Source organism: Callospermophilus lateralis, chromosome 4 (assembly GCF_048772815.1).
Source record: "Callospermophilus lateralis isolate mCalLat2 chromosome 4, mCalLat2.hap1, whole genome shotgun sequence".
Taxonomy (NCBI): Eukaryota; Metazoa; Chordata; class Mammalia; order Rodentia; family Sciuridae; genus Callospermophilus; species Callospermophilus lateralis.
In genome coordinates, this window is record NC_135308.1 from 87315934 (window position 1) to 87335432 (window position 19499).

The 19499-nt window shown below is 36.4% G+C and overlaps 1 pseudogene; it reads left to right on the top strand.

Moving 5' to 3' along the window:
• The first annotated feature begins 6493 nt into the window (after positions 1 to 6493).
• LOC143396762 (vacuolar protein sorting-associated protein 37A-like) lies at positions 6494 to 7804 on the top strand (annotated as a pseudogene).
• The last annotated feature ends 11695 nt before the right edge of the window (positions 7805 to 19499 follow it).

A 19499-nucleotide genomic window follows, 5' to 3' on the forward strand; every position in this document is an offset into this window, starting at 1 on the left:
AAGAGTCTAGCCAACTCTGATAGGCTGGTTAAAAATCACGAGAGAAACATCCAAGAGATATGTGATAACATTAAAAAACCAAATTTAAGAGTCATCGGGATAGAGGAAGACACAGAGATTCAAACCAAGGGAATGTGTAACCTACTACATGAAATAATTACAGAAAACGTTCCAGAAATAAAAAAGGAAACAGATATACAAATTGTAGTTGCATACAGGACACCGAGCACACAAAATCAAAGTAGACCAACGCCAAGACACATTGTTATGAAGATATCCAATATACAGAACAAAGATAAAATATTAAAAGCTACAAGAGAAAGGAGGCAGATTACATTCAGGGGTAAACCAATAAGGTTAACAACGGATTTTTCATCACAGACGCTGAAAGTGAGAAGATCCTGGAACAACGTATTTCAAACACTGAAAGACAATGGATGCCAACCAAGAATTCTGTATCCAGCAAAATTAAGCTTCAGGTACGACAACAAAATAAAAATCTTTCATGATAAATAAAAGCTAAAAGAATTTGCACCCAGAAAACCAGCATTGCAAAGCATCTTGAGCAAAACACTACACGAGGAAGAAATGAAAAACAATAACCAAAGCCAACAGTGGGAAGTACCTCAGTAAAGACAGACGGAGAGGGGAAAGCTAATCATGGAGAAACAAACTAAATTAAAAAAGAAAAAAAAAAGAGAGACAAATAATCAAACATGGCTGAAAGTACAAACCATATAGCAATAGTAACTCTAAACATTAATGGTTTAAACTCTCCAATAAAGCAACATAGACTGGTAACATGGATTAAAAAAACAAATCCAACAATATGCTGCCTCCAGGAGATACACCTGACTGGAAAAGACATACACAGGCTGAAGGTGAAAGGTGGGGAAAAAATATACCACGCACACGGTCCTCGCAAACAAGCAGGGGTGGCCATCCTCATATCGAATAAAATCGACTTCAAGACTAAGTTAATCCAAAGGGATAAGGAAGGACATTATATATACTGTTAAAAGGAACCATTCACCAACAAGATATAACAATTATCAATATTTATGCACCAAATAATGGTGCTGCGATGTTCATAAAACAAATTCTCCTCAAGTTCAAGAATCAAATAGACCACAACACAATAATTATGGGTGACTTCAACACACCTCTCTCACCATTGGAACGATCTTCCAAACAAAAGTTGAATAAAGAAACTATAGATCTCAATATCACAATCAATAACCTAGACTTAACTGACATATATAGAATATATCAACCATCATCAAGTGGATATACTTTTTTCTCAGCAGCACATGGATCCTTCTCAAAAATAGACCATATATTATGCCATAGGGCAACCCTCAGTAAATATAAAGGGGTGGAGATAATACCATGCATTTTATCTGATCATAATGGAATGAAACTGGAAATCAATGATAAAAGAAGGATGGGAAAATCCTATATCACATGGAAAATGAACAATATGTTACTAAATGATCAAGGGGTTACAGAAGACATAAAGGAGGAAATCAAAAAATTCTTAAAGATAAATGAAAATACAGACACAACGTATTGGAATCTATGGGACACAATGAAAGCAGTTTTAAGAGGGAGCTCATTCCTCAAAAAAAGAAAAACCAACAAATAAATGAGCTCACACTTCATCTCAAAGCCCTAGAAAAGGAAGAACAAAACAACAGCAAATGCAGCAGAAGGCAAGAAATAATTAAAATCAGAGCAGAAATCAACAAAATTGAAACAAAAGAAACTATTGAAAAAATTAACAAAACTAAAAGTTGGTTCTTCGAAAAAATAAACAAGATTAACAGACCCTTAGCCATGCTAACGAAGAGAAGAAGAGAGAGAATTCAAATTACTAACATACGGGATGAAAAAGGCAATATCACAACAGATGCTACAGAAATACAGAAGACAATTAGAAATTATTTTGAAAACCTATATTCCAATAAAATAGAAGATAGTGAAGACATTGATAAATTTCTTAAGACATATGATTTGCCCAGATTGAGTCAGGAGGATACACACAATTTGAACAGACCAATATCAATGGATGAAATAGAAGAAGCAATCAAAAGACTACCAACCAAGAAAAGCCCATGACCGGATGGGTATACAGCGGAGTTTTACAAAACCTTTAAAGAAGAATTAATACCAATACTTTTCAAGTTATTTCAGGAAATAGAAAAAGAGGGAGCTCTTCCAAATTCATTCTATGAGGCCAACATCATGTTGATTCCGAAACCAGACAAAGACACCTCAAAGAAAGAAAACTACAGACCAATATCCCCGATGAACCTAGATGCAAAAATCCTCAATAAAATTCTGGCGAATTGATACAAAGGCACATCAAAAAAATTGTGCACCATGATCAAGTAGGATTCATCCCTGGGATGCAAGGGTGGTTCAATATACGGAAATCAATAAATGTTATTCACCACATCAATAGACTTAAAGATAAGAACCATATGATCATCTCGATAGACGCAGAAAAAGCATTCGACAAAGTACAGCATCCCTTTATGTTCAAAACATTAGAAAAACTAGGAATAACAGGAAATTACCTTGACATTGTAAAAGCTATCTATGCTAAGCCTCAGGCTAGCATCATTCTGAATGGAGAAAAATTGAAGGCATTCCCTCTAAAATCTGGAACAAGACAGGGATGCCCTCTATCACCACTTCTATTCAATATAGTTCTCGAAACACTGGCCAGATCAATTAGACAGATGAAAGAAATTAAAGGCATAAAAATAGGAAAAGAAGAACTTAAATTATCACTATTTGCGGATGACATGATTTTATACCTAGAAGACCCAAAAGGGTCTACAAAAAAACTACTAGAACTAATAAATGAATTCAGCAAAGTGGCAGGATATAAAATCAACACGCATAAATCAAAGGCATTCCTGTATATTAGCGACAAAACTTCTGAAACGGGAATGAGGAAAAACACTCCATTCACAATAACCTCAAAAAAAATAAAATACTTGGGAATCAACCTAACAAAAGAGGTGAAAGATTTATACAATGAAAACTACAGAACCCTAAAGAGAGAAGTAGAAGAAGATCTTAGAAGATGGAAAAATATAACCTGTTCATGGATAGGCAGAACTAACATCATCAAAATGGCGATATTACCAAAAGTTCTATATAGGTTTAATGCAATGCCAGTCAAAATCCCAAAGGCATTGCTTGTAGAAATAGAGAAAGCAATCATGAAATTCATATGGAAAAATAAAAGACCCAGAATAGCAAAATCAATTCTAAGCAGGAAGTGCGAATCAGGCGGTATAGCGATACCAGATTTCAAACTATATTACAGAGCAATAGTAACAAAGACAGCATGGTACTGGTACCAAAACAGGTGGGTGGACCAATGGTACAGAATAGAGGACACAGAGACCAATCCACAAAGTTACAACTATCTTATATTTGATAAAGGGGCTAAAAGCATGCAATGGAGGAAGGATAGCATCTTCAACAAATGGTGTTGGGAAAACTGGAAATCCATATGCAACAAAATGAAACTGAATCCTCTCCTCTCACCATGCACAAAAGTTAACTCAAAATGGATCAAGGACCTTGATATCAAATCAGAGACTCTGCGTCTGATAGAAGAAAAAGTTGGCTACGATCTACATATTGTGGGGTCGGGCTCCAAATTCCTTAATAGGACACCCATAGCACAAGAGTTAATAGCAAGAATCAATAAATGGGACTTACTTAAACTAAAAAGTTTTTTCACAGCAAGAGAAACAATAAGAGAAGTAAATAGGGAGCCTACATCATGGGAACAAATATTTACTCCTCACACTTCAGACAGAGCCCTAATATCCAGAATATACAAAGAACTCAAAAAATTAGACAATAAGATAACAAATAACCCAATCAACAAATGGGCCAAGGACCTGAACAGACACTTCTCAGAGGAGGACATACAATCAATCAACAAGTACATGAAAAAATGCTCATCATCTCTAGCAGTCAGAGAAATGCAAATCAAAATCACCCTAAGATACCACCTCACTCCAGTAAGATTGGCAGCCATTATGAAGTCAAACAACAACAAGTGCTGGCGAGGATGTGGGGAAAAGCTTTCTCTTGTACATTGCTGGTGGGACTGCAAATTGGTGCAGCCAATTTGGAAAGCAGTATGGAGATTCCTGAGAAAGTTGGGAATGGAACCACCATTTGATCCAGCTATTGCTCTTCTCGGACTATTCCCTGAAGACCTTAAAAGAGCGTATTACAGGGATACTGCCACATCGATGTTCATAGCAGCACAATTCACAATAGCTAGACTGTGGAACCAACCCAGATACCCTTCAATGGATGAATGGATTAAAAAAATGTGGCATCTATACACCATGGAGTATTACGCAGCACTAAAAAATGACAAAATCATGGAATTTGCAGGGAAATGGATGGCACTAGAGCAGATTATGCTTAGTGAAGCTAGCCAATCCCTAAAAAACAAATACCAAATGTCTTCTTTGATATAATGAGAGCAACTAAGAATAGAGCAGGGAGGAAGAGCAGGAAGAAAAGATTAACATTAAACAGAGACATGAGGTGGGAGGGAAAGGGAGAGAAAAGGGGAATTGCATGGAAACGGAGGGAGACCCTCATTGTTATACTAAATTACATATAAGAGGTTGTGAGTGGAATGGGAAAATAAACAAGGTGAGAAACGAATTACAGTAGATGGGGTAGAGAGAAGATGGGAGGGGAGGGGAGGGGGGATAGTAGAGGATAGGAAAGGTAGCAGAATACAACAGTTACTAGTATGGCATTATGTAAAAATGTGGATGTGTAACCCATGTGATTCTGCAATCTGTACTTGGGGTAAAAAAGGGAGTTCATAACTCACTTGAAGCTAATGTATGCTAATGTATGAAATATGATATGTCAAGAGCTTTGTAGGGTTTTGAACAACCAATAAAAAAAAATAAAACTACATTGAGAGTTCATCTCACACCAGTCAGAATAGCAATCATCAAGAATAATAATAAAAAAAAAATGCTGGTGAGGATGTGGGGTAAAAGACACTTAAACGTTGTCAATGGGATTGCAAATTATCACAATCACTTTGGAAAGCATTATGCAGATTACTCAAAAGACTAGGAATGGGACCACCATTTGACCCAGCCTTCCTACTTCTTGGAATCTATCCAAAAGTAATGGAAATAAGGATACTACGGTAATATAGGCACATGGGCACATTTATAGCAACACAATTAACAATAACCAAGTTATGGAACCAAACTAAGTGTCTGTCAATGGATGAATAGATAAAGAAAATATGGTATGTATACACCGTGGATCTTTACTCAGCCATAAAGAACAATGAAATAATGTCATTTGCTGGTAAGTGGATGAGACCAGAGAACATCATGCTAAGTGAAATAAGCCAGACTCAGAAAGTCAGGTGTCAAATGTTTTCTCTCATATGTAGAAGCTAGAGAGAAAAAAGGAATTAAAAGCAGGGGACCTCTCAAAAATAGAAGAGAGAGCAATAGAATAGAGCTGGGGATAAAGCAGGAGGGAAGAGGAGAGGAAATGGGAAAGAAGTGGGGAGTTATGCTGATCAGATTACGCTATGTGCATGTGCGAACATACCACAGTGCATTCTGCTTTTATATGTCACTATAGTGCACCAGTTAAAAATAAATAAATAAGTAAATAAATGGAAGGAAGACCAATAGAGCAGATTTAGGGGATGAAGGGAGGCAGGAGGAGAGGGAAAGGGGAAAAACTGGGGACTGAAATTGAGCAAGCTTTTATGCAAAAATGTATGAAAATGAATCCCAGCATAGTTATAATGCACTCATAAAAATGTTAAAAAAGAAGTGGTTTTGCCTACGAGGAACCTGAAATGGTCTTTTCATTTATACATTTTTTCATTGCCAATGTACATCTGTCCATAATGCTATGTATTACAGGAAGTTAGTATGTATATTCTATATATGTCTGACCATCATGGAACATCTTTACAACAACAACAAAAACCCTCTTTTCCCCTTCCTCTCTCTCTTCTACTTTAAAAAATATTCTCTTTCATTGTAGTCAAGATAAAGGTTATTTTTTTTAAAAGTCCCATATACTTTGAATAATTCTAAAGAGCTGATATAGATACCTTCTCTCTCATGATGCAAAATTACAACATCCTCATTTTTTTATTCATCAAAAAGGGCAATAGCTGGGTGCAGTGGTGCACGCCTGTGATCTCAGTGGCTCAGGAGGCTGAGGCAGGAAGATCAAGAGTTCAGGGCGAAGGTAGGACTGCCTATCCCCGGCGGCACGTTCCCCCTCTCCAGCTAACTGCATTATAGCATGTCCCCCAGAACCCGGAGACCGCGAGCCGGGCTGGCTTAGTGAAGATGCGGCCCCCCAGTCGCTGGAGAACGCCCGGGTTGAGCAGCTGGGAGAAGCAGGCCAGAGCCTTCTAGGGCCTTGGGCCGGGGACCCAAGGAGGATGAGCTGGCTCTTTCCCCTAACCAAGAGCGCCTCCTCCTCCGCGACTGGTTCTCCTGGTGGCCTCACCAGCCTCCAACAGCAGAAGCAGCGCTTGATGGAGTCCCTCCGGAACTCACACTCCAGTATAGCTGAAATACAGAAAGATGTGGAATACAGATTGCCATTCACTGTAAACAATCTATTAACATTCATATATTACTTCCTCCACAATTTCCTCAGGAAAAACCAGTGATCAGTGTTTATCCACCAATAAGACATCACTTAATGGATAAACAAGGAGTGTATGTTACTTCTCCATTAGTGAGCAATTTTACAATGCATTCAGATCTTGGGAAAATTATTCAAAGTTCTGTTGGATGAGTTCTGGAAGAATCCCCCAGTTTTAGCTCCTGCTTCGACAGCATTTCCATACCTGTACAGTAACCCAGGCGGGGTGCCTCCTTATGCTTCTCAGGGCTTTCCATTTCTTCCTCCATATCCTCCACAAGAAGCTAACAGGAATATCACTTCTTTGTCTGTTGCTGACACTGTTTCTTCTTCAACAACAAGTTATACCACAGCCAAGCCTGCTGCTCCTTCATTTGGTGTCCTTTCAAGTCTGCCATTACCTGTTCCCACAACGGACGCTTCAGCTCCGATAAGCCAGAATGGTTTTGGTTATAAGATGCCAGATGTTCCTGACACATTTCCAGAACTCTCAGAATTAAGTTTATCACAACTCACAGATATGAATGAACAAGAGAAAGTATTACTAGAACAGTTCCTGACTTTGCCTCAATTGAAACAAATTATTGCAGACAAGGATGAATTAGTAAAAAGTATCAAGGAATTAGCAAGAAAAAATCTCCTTTTGGAACCTAGCTTGGAAGCCAAAAGGCAGATTGTTTTAGATAAGTATGAATTACTTACACAGATGAAATCTACTTTTGAAAAGAAGATGCAAAGGCAGCATGAACTTAGTGAGAGCTTTGCAGGCAAGATTGAAAGTAGCTGCACCCTGCAGGCAAGATTGAAAGTAGCTGCACACGAAGCTGAAGAAGAATCTGATAATATCGCCGAAGATTTCTTGGAGGGAAAAACAGAAATAGACGATTTTCTCAGTAGCTTCATGGAAAAGAGAACAATTTGCCACTGTAGAAGAGCCAAGGAAGAGAAACTTCAACAGGTGATAGCAATGCACAGCCAATTTCATGCTCCACTATAGATTTTCCCGAAAACATGAACTGCCAAGAGAAAAATGAGACATAAAACTTAAGCACATTGTTTTATATTTATGATTTGCAAATTGGCTTTTCATCATGGGGCCTGAATTCACAGATATACTATATAGATTATATACAGAACTGAGGCTGATTTTGTATAGATCAAAATACTCGCTATGATCTTTGCTTTGAGAAAATTTTCTGCACTATTTGCACTAAAAATGTTTATTTATTGTTGTTAAACTATCATATATTTAAGTTCTGCTGCTATTCCTCTTATTATTGATTAAATGCCTATGCATGTAATTTCACCTACTTTTCAGTACTTTATAAAACTAATTTAAATTTGTAGTTTTAATTCAAAGCTGCCTCAGTTCTTTATCAAGAGTGGTGTGGTTTTTAGATTATTTTCCTCTCAACCTTTTGAAATTTTCAACTGTGGAAAGTCACCTTTTTTTAAAATTTTTTTCTGGATGATGAAACTTTTCAAGGGCAATTTGTTTTTAAATATTCATAGTGTCAGGAAAACACCAGACCTGCCAATGTGCCATCTCAAGTAAGTAACTTTTACCTACAATAAATCAAAAAAGAGTAAACCAGCTCTTCATATATTGTTTTATTTTTAAAACTAAAGATACATTTAAGTTGCAAGACAGTTAAATAAATATTTTACTTAAGAAAATGACTGGTTTCGTTTAAACAGTCCAAAACAAACTTTCAGGCTAATTCTTAAAAAATAAGTATCTGATGGGTTTGTGGTTAGATGGGTATACTTTCTAAATTCCTAATGTTAAAAACAATCTTTTTGTTAATAAAAATAATCTAGACACACACACACACAAAAAGAAGATCAAGAGTTCAAAGCCAGCCTCAGCAAAAGTGAGGTGCTAAGCAACTCAGAAATTCCCTGTCTCTAAATAAAATACAAAATAGGGCTGAAGATGTGCTCAGTGGTTGAGTGCCCCTGAGTTCAATCCCTGGTATCTAAATAAATAAATAAAAGATCAATAGCAATGGCTTTTCTGAGTCATTGTCGACTGAAATCTTATAGGTTGTACTGCCTTGTTTTTCTTCAGATAACTGATGTGCTCATGACACCTCTCTCCCTGTCCAACTTTTGAACTGTTTCCTCTGTAGCTGCTCACCCCTGCCTGCTCTTTCTAGGGAGCGCCCCAGTGAAAACACACTTAGCTCATTTTCTTGGAACCCTACTCTTTGCTAGGAAATGAAAGTGCACACAGCCCAGATGTCATGGATTCCCTTCCTCAGCTGAGTGTTCTGACAGGGTATTTCAATGGCCTAAGCCAATGGAAGCAAATAGGGATTTGGGAGCATAAGGTCAAGTCAGAGTGGCAGAAAAGATTATGACAGGGAAGCTCTTCTAAGCTTTTCTGGGTTATAAGATACACATATGCCCTTTCCACATGTAAGACAGACCAGCCTACTTGAAAATAAAAAAAGAAACATCCATTTAGCAATGTCATCTAAATTTATTTTTGCATCTTCTAGAAAGTCTCCTTAAGATGAATGTTATTTTAAAATAGGAAATGTAACTGTTGTATATTTTCCTTTCTTGGGATCAAAGTTTCAGTTGTTAAGGGTTAAGGGTTCTGTCACCTTTTCTAGGTCTGTGTGGCTGGAGGGTACTGTCACATATGATAGAAGAATAAATCATGGGTTAAAGTAAAAAAAAATTCAGGACACTTCTCATGGAACTAATTATTTCTGAAACAGTTCTACAGTAACATAACAAGGGTTTGGTAGTGAGAAAAGAGGTTTCAAGTTTGTTTGACTTTTCCTCTTTTCTTTGTGGGGTAAGTTTGTTTTTTAAAGGAATACCCTGACTTTTTACATGATCTTTAGGAAAACTTGTCAAATTAATATAACAAGACTGCTAATGCATAGTTACATCGGGAACCTTGGGCATTTCCTGTAGATTTCAAGTATTGGATAAGCTCAAACATATTCTGTGCAAAAGACTTTCTTCATGGAATTAAACTACTTCATGATTTAGAAGCAAAAGAGAAGCTTACAGTCATTTGCTTAAAGATGGTCTAGGAATGAATACGTAGAAATAGTGCTTCCTATCCCAACTTCATCCCATTTTACATTGATTTTTCCCTTACATAACAGACATGACATTTAAATATTTCCCTAATGTTATTGGCATAATCAACTCTGTCAAAGAGCCATATGGTTTATGCAAAAACAAAGATAATCTTGGAACACCGACACATGTAAGCTTAATTTAAAAAGCCTGTGAAAATAGTGGAAAGCAGATGGAGAATTGTCACAGAAATCATCAACACTTAGAGGAAGAAAAATGTTACTTTGGGGTCACAGTCACTACTCGGAATGGTCAGACATGTAAGGTTTTATTCCTACTTGCTTGTCAGTAATAAAAATAGTGTTGACATATAAATATTTTAAAAAAATTATCTATAGTTGCATAATGCTTTTACTATATCTGAATACATTGTAAGTATGCACATTTTCATTGGAAAATGAAAATCTTTTTGATTATTCAGTAGTGGAAGAGAATTTAACTATCATTTACCACTATTTTAAATCAGAAATGTTCTTTTCCATTTTTCTGAATGAAAGGATGGTTTTTGTTCCTTTTTTGATAGATTTTTTATCAACAGATTAGTCTCAGAGTTAGATAGTCTTTAAAGGAAGATGACTCAATATTTCATTTATTGATTAATCATGCTGTCAAAAAAGAGGCTTACATTTGAGTAGCTCAATAAAAATAATTAAAAAATGTTTAGGCCAGATTCTTTATTAGACATTATAATTGCTAGACACTGCTCTTTACAATAGTTTAATTGTAAGGTTTAAAAATCCCAGTAGGAAGCATTTGTGCTGTTCATTTTGCATCAGTGATTATTTACTACCTAATTGTTTTATAAATTCATTACCTTGCCCTTTGTAAAAACCAATAACTACATTCTCATTCTCCTTTCTTCTGAAGCAGTTTTATTGCTGTGGTTCTGAAGAAATAGACTAATCAAAAGTGAGAAAGGATTAGAGTTGGGGCCAAAGGGAATTTGGAACATCAACATAATATTTATTAAAGTGTGAAATTGAATGAATGTTGTCTTTGACCTTGAAAATGAAATATACAGAATAAAAACATAAATACCAATATTCTACTTTGCAATAGAAATCCATAAAAATTTGTTTATTTGCAAAACATTAAAATACAAAGAAATTCAATGGGAATTTAAAATGAGAACGTTGGAATCAAAGTAGAACCATAATCAATTTTTAAAAGAATGAAGATGGATTAGCTTCTAAATAGTGTTTTCTTTTATCTTTCTTATTTATTTCTTTTTTTTTCTTAGATTTGAATGGCAATTGCTTTCTACAATTGTGTTTTGGCTACCATGGCTCTTAAGAAATGAAAAATGGATTTCTGAAATCCAATGAAGTCTGGTCTCATCAGCACCAAAACCATATCTAGAAAGAAAAAAAAACACAGACGTAAGAGGATGGCAAGAAAGAAAAACCAGGAAAAAAAAATGGGAAAAAAGTGGTACAGTTGAATTTTTGAGAATAAATTAGCCTTAGACACCCATCGCTGGTGAATGGGCAGTGGCTTAGTTGGCTCCTGCAGTATGGGTTATGGATCCCTAACTTGTTGTGTGTAATGAAAACCTAATATTCTTCCTTTGTGAAATGATATGGGAATTAAAAATAATAAATGTTTGTTGAAATATAACATACTGTGTGAATCAGATTTTCATTGAGGTGACTAAAATACCTGAACAGAACAACTTAAAGAAGGAAGAGTTTATTTTGATCTCACAGTTTCAGAGGTCTCAGTCTACAGATGACTGATTTCATTGCTGTGGGTTCAAAATGAGGCCAAGCATCATGACAGAAGGGCATGGCGTAAACTCTTTCAGGCCCTGCCGCCAGTGACCTTACTCCTCCTGCCATGCCCCACCTGCCTACAGTTATCACCTAGTACAGTAGTCCTTTCAAAATTATTACTCAATCAAATTGATTGATGTACTAATTAGTTTATAGTTCTCACAATCTAATCGTTTTATGTCCTGTATTCACAAGGAGCTTTTGGGGACTACCTCATTTCTAAACGTGGACATACAGAAAAGTGCAGGACCCTAGTGCATAGCTCAATCAATTTCCACAAAATGAAGTCACTCATTCCACAATATCATGAGAAGCCCAGGGTCCACACTGGCGTGACCTTTCAGGCATTGCAGTCTAAATGTAGCTACCACCTCCACTTCTAAACCATAGAATAGTTAAGTCTGTTTCTGTTCATTAACTCTTGAAGTTATCATTTTTATTTTTAGCCTTTATAGTTAATTGTAGCAAGGTCTCATTCTGGTTTCAACTGAAGAAGTTGAGCGCCTTTAGATATGTTTATAGACCCTTTGGATAGCCTCTTTTGAACCGAGGATATTTCAAAAGCCTGTTCAATTTTCCTGCTTGGTTTTTCTATTGGATGGTCTTGTCTTTTTGTCATCAATTTTAGAAATTTTGTTATGTTCTGGATCTGAGCTCTTGGTCCGTAAGATGTATTGCAAACATTTCTATTCTGAGGCTTAATTTGTTACTTCTTAATGATGACTTTGATGAATAGATGTTCTTAATTTTAACAGTATAATTTACTAATTTTCTTTCTTTTCTGGCTAGTGCTTTTTGTATTCTCTTTAAGGAATTTTTGCCTGATTGTGGGTATAGTTTAGTGGTAAACTGCTTGCTTAATGTGTGTGAAGCTCTGGGTTTAATCCCTAGTACCAGGTAAATAAATAAAAAGAAAACATCTTTGCCTCTTCAAAGGTCATGGAAATAATGTCTTCCAGAGCCCCTTATGTTTTGGCTTTCACTTTTAGATCTACAATACATCCAGAACTGAGACAATGCTCAAGGTTCTCATTTTTAGATACGGATATTCATTTGGCTAATATAACTGACCCAAAGCACTGACTACAAAGATATTTTTATAACTCTGAGTCTTCTAGTTCATGAGTATAATCTCCCTCTCCCAGTAGCATTTTGTAATTTTTAGATGTTACACATCACTTATTGGATTTATTTCTAAGTAATTGATGCTTTAAAATGCTCCTTTTCCAATTTCATTTTCTTTTTTTAATATTTATTTATTTATTTTTTATTAGCTACACATGACAGTACAATGATCTTGACATATCATACATTTGAATCAAATGTGGTATAATTTCTCATTCTTCTGATAGTACAGGTTGCAGAATCATATTGGTCATACAGTCACCTATATACATACAGCAATAATAATGTCTATTTTATTCTGCTGCCCTTCCTATCCCCCTTCCCCTCCTCTCCCCTCCCATCACTTCTCTCTACTCAATCTAATGTGGCACACTTCTTTTTTTTCCCTCCTCACTCCAATTTCATTTTCTAAATGCTTTTTTCCCCAGTATATACAATAATGTGTTATAGAGTCATGCTGTTTTGAGAAGAGGAGGGCTTTAATAAAGAACCAATATTATGTAAAATATTGACTATTAATGAAATACCTATTCAAAAGATAATAATGAGAGCAACACCCCAAATCCTCCACTGTCCTCAGCCTTTGCTTGATTATGGTTCTTATTCTGCACTGAGACAAACACATAGCAATTTCTTTTCCAAGAGACACTAAAGGTGGACCTGAGCCTTCTGCATGATTTCCCAGATTCTTTAATAAGAGTTGCTGCCATTTTCAGCTGTAGCCTGATATAAGTTGATAGATGTATCATTGGTGACATGATGATCTTGACAACTAACTAGAACTTTTTTGTAGTTTCTTTTCCTTTTTTGCCTGAGGCAGAAATTACTTTTCTGTACTAGAAAGTCTACAGTTTTTTTTCTGTTGAAGAGAAAAGATCAAAGCTTCATTTCCATACCTGTGATCCTCCTTTGTTTTAAATATGAGATTTCCTTTCTATCCACTTCCTTTCCTTCCCACAGAAAGGTTGGAAGTGCAAGTTTGTAAATATAATATTTGTTTCATTTTAGTATTTATGTTATAAGTATTTACTGATTGTATTAAGTCTATATTTTAATCCATTTTTTATTAATGTATCTTGGGAATTACCTGCATCAGAAGTGGCCATGGTACTTGTTAAAAAAATGCAGATTTCTTAGCTTCTCTCTGGCTCTAGCAATCAGCAGTTCTGGAGGTGGGATTTAGGAACTCTGTATTTTGCAAATATCATGCTAGCTAAGTCTTCTGCATTATTTACTTAAGTCATTTGTATAAGCTGCTGGTATATTCCAAACGTGCTTTATAATGTAGGCTTTCTTTCTTTCTTTCTGTCTTTCTTTCTTTCTCTCTCTCTCTCTCTCTCTCTCTTTCTTTCTTTCTTTCTTTCTTTCTTAAAGATAGTGACAAGTGTTAGGGAGGACATAGCAAAGTTCAGTCCTATAGGCTCAATAATGGTTTCTTTTGTGTCTATGAATGTGATGCTGTGCACCTCCTGTCAGCAGGCGGTGTCCCTTCTTTTTGGCCAAGGTGGTTCTAGATGGTGTTGGTCTGGTCCCTGTGTGACGTTTAGCCTAACATTGCTTGCTCAGTCTCTGACTGCAGAACAACAATTAATTTCTTTTTCTTTTTCTTTTTTTTTACTCTGTAGAAAGATAATCCATTATTTACATCAAAAATTAATACAATTATGGATCAGCATCCTGAAATCAGAGAAATCATTTGGCATTTGGTTTTGGGAGATTGGCTAATTTCACTTAGCATTATATTCTCCAGTTCTGTCCATTTACCTGAAAATGCCATGAATTTATTCTCTTTTAATGGTGAATAATATTTTCTCTGATTTAAGGATGCTGATCCATAATAAGCCATGGGGGTGGGGGCATGGGAGGATTTTATGACTCTAGATAGGGCCAAGGGGAAAAGGAGAAGCAGGTGTTGGGGGGGGTGAAGATTGTCAGCTCCAGAGTTCTTGTTATAGATGATCCTAATTCTGAATTATTCTTCCCAATCTTTTTTGATAACATCCCACCATCCAGATATACCCCCTGGAAATTGGACAAAGGCTAAAATCAATACTAAGACACTGGATATACCTCCAACTAAATTGACCAAATCTTCGTGTTCATTCACTCATTCAGCACCTGGTCTGTAACTTCCAGTTATTGCTATGGTGGTGAGCTAGCAACTGGCTACTGCAGTTGAGCATTCACATCAAGTATCTATAAATACAAAAGGAATCATGGGTAAAATGTGACAAATGGTTCCTTATTACTGTTAATGGAATATTCAATTTACCCTAAAAGATGGTTGCAAAAGTTTTTTTTTCAATTTAGTATTTTGAGTTTTCTCATTGAATCCAATATATACTATGGAAACTTAGGGGAAAAAAAGAAATGAAAGGATTTATCATACTGATTGATATGATGGGCATTCTGGGTAATAAATGAATATCATGACCAAAAAAATTAATACAAGAGATACTATCCTGAAAACTACTATGAATAAAAGTAAGTAATTAAAAAGAAACATTTGTATTAATGACCATAAACATGAGGTGATATCAGAGGATTTCAGAAACATTCTCTTTCTCTCATCTGTGACTCTAGACTTCGTCAAGGAGGGGAAGAGGAGGAGAGTAGGAGTAGAAGTGCTTTGCTATTCTCATTGTGTGATGGCGGCTTCTGTTTCCTCATTTGTGAAATGAGAATAAGAAGAACCCACTTTATTAGTGCACGAAAGCACTGACCACGGTACCTGGCTCATCATAAATAGTTGTTTTCATTATTGTAGCAAGTTTTGGGATGTGTCCGACTCAGAGATTTGAGAATATGTCTGTCTCAGTGTGTTTATGTGCCAGACATGAAGACAGTACAGAAGAACAGAAGGCAGGAGGACTGGCGGACAGGAATCATGATGTTGCAGGTGTGTACCATGTTAGATCTTTCTGTGTCTTTATCATGATGCTGAGGTGGAGGGGATGTCGCCTTACTTCACTACTCCAAGAAACTGAGACTGTGGGACAGAATGAAAAGTTCAGTTTCAAAGGTGAAAGCAGCTGAGGCGCTCAGACCAATGGTACTTGACTCCATTGTCCTGTTCAGCAGGCTGCCAAGGGCCCCAGTGTGGATGACAGCTTCTTGGGTAACCAGAGGTCTCATCTGATTTGGCGTTGCTGAGATATGATCTCAACTATTCTGTTTGTCCGATATACCTTTTAAATCAGGCAAATTAAAGAAAAGGATAACATTTCTTGACTCCTGAGAAATCACAATGCTGATTGCTCACGATATTCTCTGTGATCTGAGGGATATGATGATTAAAAGAATCGGGAGTTTTTTCTCTTCCCAAAATATAAAATAAAATAAAATAATTAATTATGCTAAGCAAAGGAAGCCAATCTCAAAAATCTAAAGGCCGAATATTTTCTCTGATTAGTGGATGCTGATCCTATGGTGGGGGGTGTGGGGTATGGGAAGAATGGAGGAACTTTGGTTTGGGCAAGGGGCGGGGTGGGGAGAGGATATGGGAGTAGGAAAGATGGTGGAATGAGATGGACATTAGATATATGTATGATTACTCTAGGTACATGCATGATTGCATGAATGGTGCGTCTCTATGTCATGTACAATCAGAGAACTGAAATGTTGTGCTCCATTTGTATACAATGAACTGAATGCATTCTGCTGTCATTCTAACTAAGTAGAACAAATAAAAATAATAACAATAAAAAAGTATCCAAATTAAAAACAACCACAAAAAGACATTATTAAGGGAGAAGTACTTGTATTAATAACAATTATTCTAAACAAATAAACAAAAAAAATAAGCCTAATAAATGACACGTTGTTTTGAGGCAATTTATTCTGATTAATCAAAGCTACAGACATGAAGAGGCCCTAAGAAATGCCATTTAAGGGATAGAAATAATTCCACATAAAAATCCATGCTTCTTTGAGTGGTGAATCATTCCACAAACATCCAGTGGTTGAAACGGGAGGAAGTAAGAGATAGTAAAGCGCTCTTATTGGCAAGTTAAAAACTGCTAGTTCTCTACTAAGAAATGCTCAGGTTTAATCCTTGCCTCACTTTTCTCTGTGAAGGTAGGTGAAGAGGTTGTAAATGGCACCCAGATCCCTGTTCAGGACTGAGGAACTTATCCCCCATTTGGCTCCCCTTTGATGAGGAAAGTCATCCTGCCAAGGTCCTGTCCCCGCTCCGCAGTAGCCTGCTTCCAGTAACTGGTATATTGTATAGTCTGGTATAAATACCCAACCCCTAGTCCAGCTCCAAACCACCCTCAGTGATTCCAGCCTCAGAGGTACTGAGGTTGATCTGGAGTTGGCATCTCAGCTCTCTTTCCAATCCTGCTTCATTGCTTTACCCCATAGTTATCAACCATTCCCCACTTAGCTTTCTAAATGCCCATCTCTGACCCAAAGCTTGTGTCCCATGGAATCTGACCTGCAGCAACAGTAAACTAAGTAGGTACGTTCTCGTAGTTGTGGGTAAACTCACAATTTGTGTATGTTGTATGTTTGTTTAAATATTAAAAAGCATAGTAACAGTCTGAGGTATAGAATGCTAAAAGAAACTCTACATAGTTAAACCCATTATTCTGCATAATGAAAATACACTAATTAAAAGCAGAGAGACACTACAAATTTAGGAATTACTTGGACCACTCATTCTTAAACTTGGGATATGTATCAGGATCTCTAGAAGGGGGTGTTTTATTTTCCTTTTTTAAAGTTTGATTTCCCAAGTCTTATTCCAGCTTTTATGAATCATGATCTTTAGAGGACTGACCCAAGATTAAAAAAATAAAAATTTCCTGGCAGTTCTGATGAAGCTAGTCTATAGATGAGTGTTTAAAATGACTGACGAAGAAAAAAATATTTTTAGATGAAAAAAAATTTAACCCCAAATGTCTATGCCCCAATTTTTGCTGTATTTTTAACACATATTGAAGATCAATGTTCTGCAGAACACAAAGGCATATATACAGGGCTGGACAAATGGAATGAATGAGGGAACAAACTTGCCACCTTCATGGGGGTTAATGATCTTCTCTCTTGCGGAGGTAGACATGGCTAATAACCCATGGCACATTTAGGCAAGCATTACCAGACTCCATGACCAACACAAGGAAAAAGTTCCTGCTAGAGCTATCGCACAAAGCCCAGATTGCTTCAGGAAGCACTAGCGAGTTTCCCATCATTTGCGGTTATTCAAGCAGAGTATGGCCTATTGTTCTGGCTATGGGGATTTCTTCACAGAGAGAAGTTTAACTAAATAGTCTGGAACAATCTATGATGCAAGAGACAGACAGGGAATTTATGTCTTTGGTTGGGAGTGGGGAGGAGAATTTCAATAGGAATGCTTAAGTAAGGCCTGAGAGTTTTTAGTTATGATTTTTAGGAGATCAACCTTGGATTAGGGCATGACCCTTGCTAAGCTTCTTGTCAAAAATGAATGAATGCTGTGATAGTCTACTAGTTAAGCGGAAAATAAGTCTGGTCAATCTCAAATGGAAAGAATAATATAGAAAGGCTGTGGTGTGTGTGTGTGTGTGTGTGTGTGTGTGAGAGAGAGAGAGAGAGAGAGAGAGAGAGAGAGAGAGAGAGAGAGAGAGATTCAGTGGTCTCATTCCACCCTATATCCTGGACAGTTCACACAGAGTCAGGGTCCTCTGGGACTCTAACTGGGAGAGTAGAGCTGTTTTTTTGTAATGAAATTCAATCCTTTTGGTTCTAGAGATGAACTCAGAACAAAAATAGGATTATATGGTCTTATAGAATAACTTAATACAAGTCACAGTGGGGTAAGTTTCATATATGTAATTGAATCTTTTTATGAATGGCATTCCTTAATGAATTTTTAATAGAAGATATAGTGTTTTCATTTCACAGCAGTAAAAGGGAGAATTGCTTCATGAACATTTTAATAGAGAATCTATATATTGAAAACTGGCTGCTTTGCTCAAGCGATTATTATGTTGTTCTTCCCCCAAAGCAGATGGTCTATCCATATTGAACCTCAAGGTGTTGCCCTTAAAGTCTACAATGTTGAAATTATGTGAATGAATATGAGAATTTAAAAAATATGCTTGGGAAAGAAACCATCAGGGGAGGAATACATTATTGGGGTAATTTTTGAAGGCAGCTATTTGATCATTTTGATTGAGCTCAGTGATCAGGAAACAAAGTGTGGTATATTGGAAAGGAAAAAAAATGGTAATTTTGGAATTGGTATTGTTCCCACTGACTTCTTGTGTGATCATCAATGAGCCTCTTTTCTCCTTTAGTACTGCAATCCCTCAACTGTTCAATGTCGGGATAGCCAATCTTCAGAACATTTTCAATTGTAAAGTAGAATCTCACATAACTCATGGGCAAACCTACTTTTTTGGTTCTATTACGTGTGAACAAAAAGATATGAATTCATTCTCTTAACCATTGTTGCAAAAGATGGTATGTCACAGAGTTCCTGTGTAGATTAAGGAGATAATGTATTTAAGGTAATTAACATAGTGACTAGAAAATGCACAATGAATGTGATTTTTAGATTGTCTATAATATAAAATTCCCTGGACAGATTTTCCCTCAACTCTATTATCTGGTCTTGTCAATTGTAGTGAAAATGAACCTGGGTGTTTTCTAGGCATAATTAATATTCCTAAGTGGATGGTTCAATTTTTCTGGTAATTATGAAAAATGTAAAATTATAGCTAAGGTCCTAGTTGTCAAGGCTTTGTCTGAAGTTTAAGAAATTTCTCTGGTACTTCTCTGATTATATTTGTGCATAAAATATTGTCACTTAGG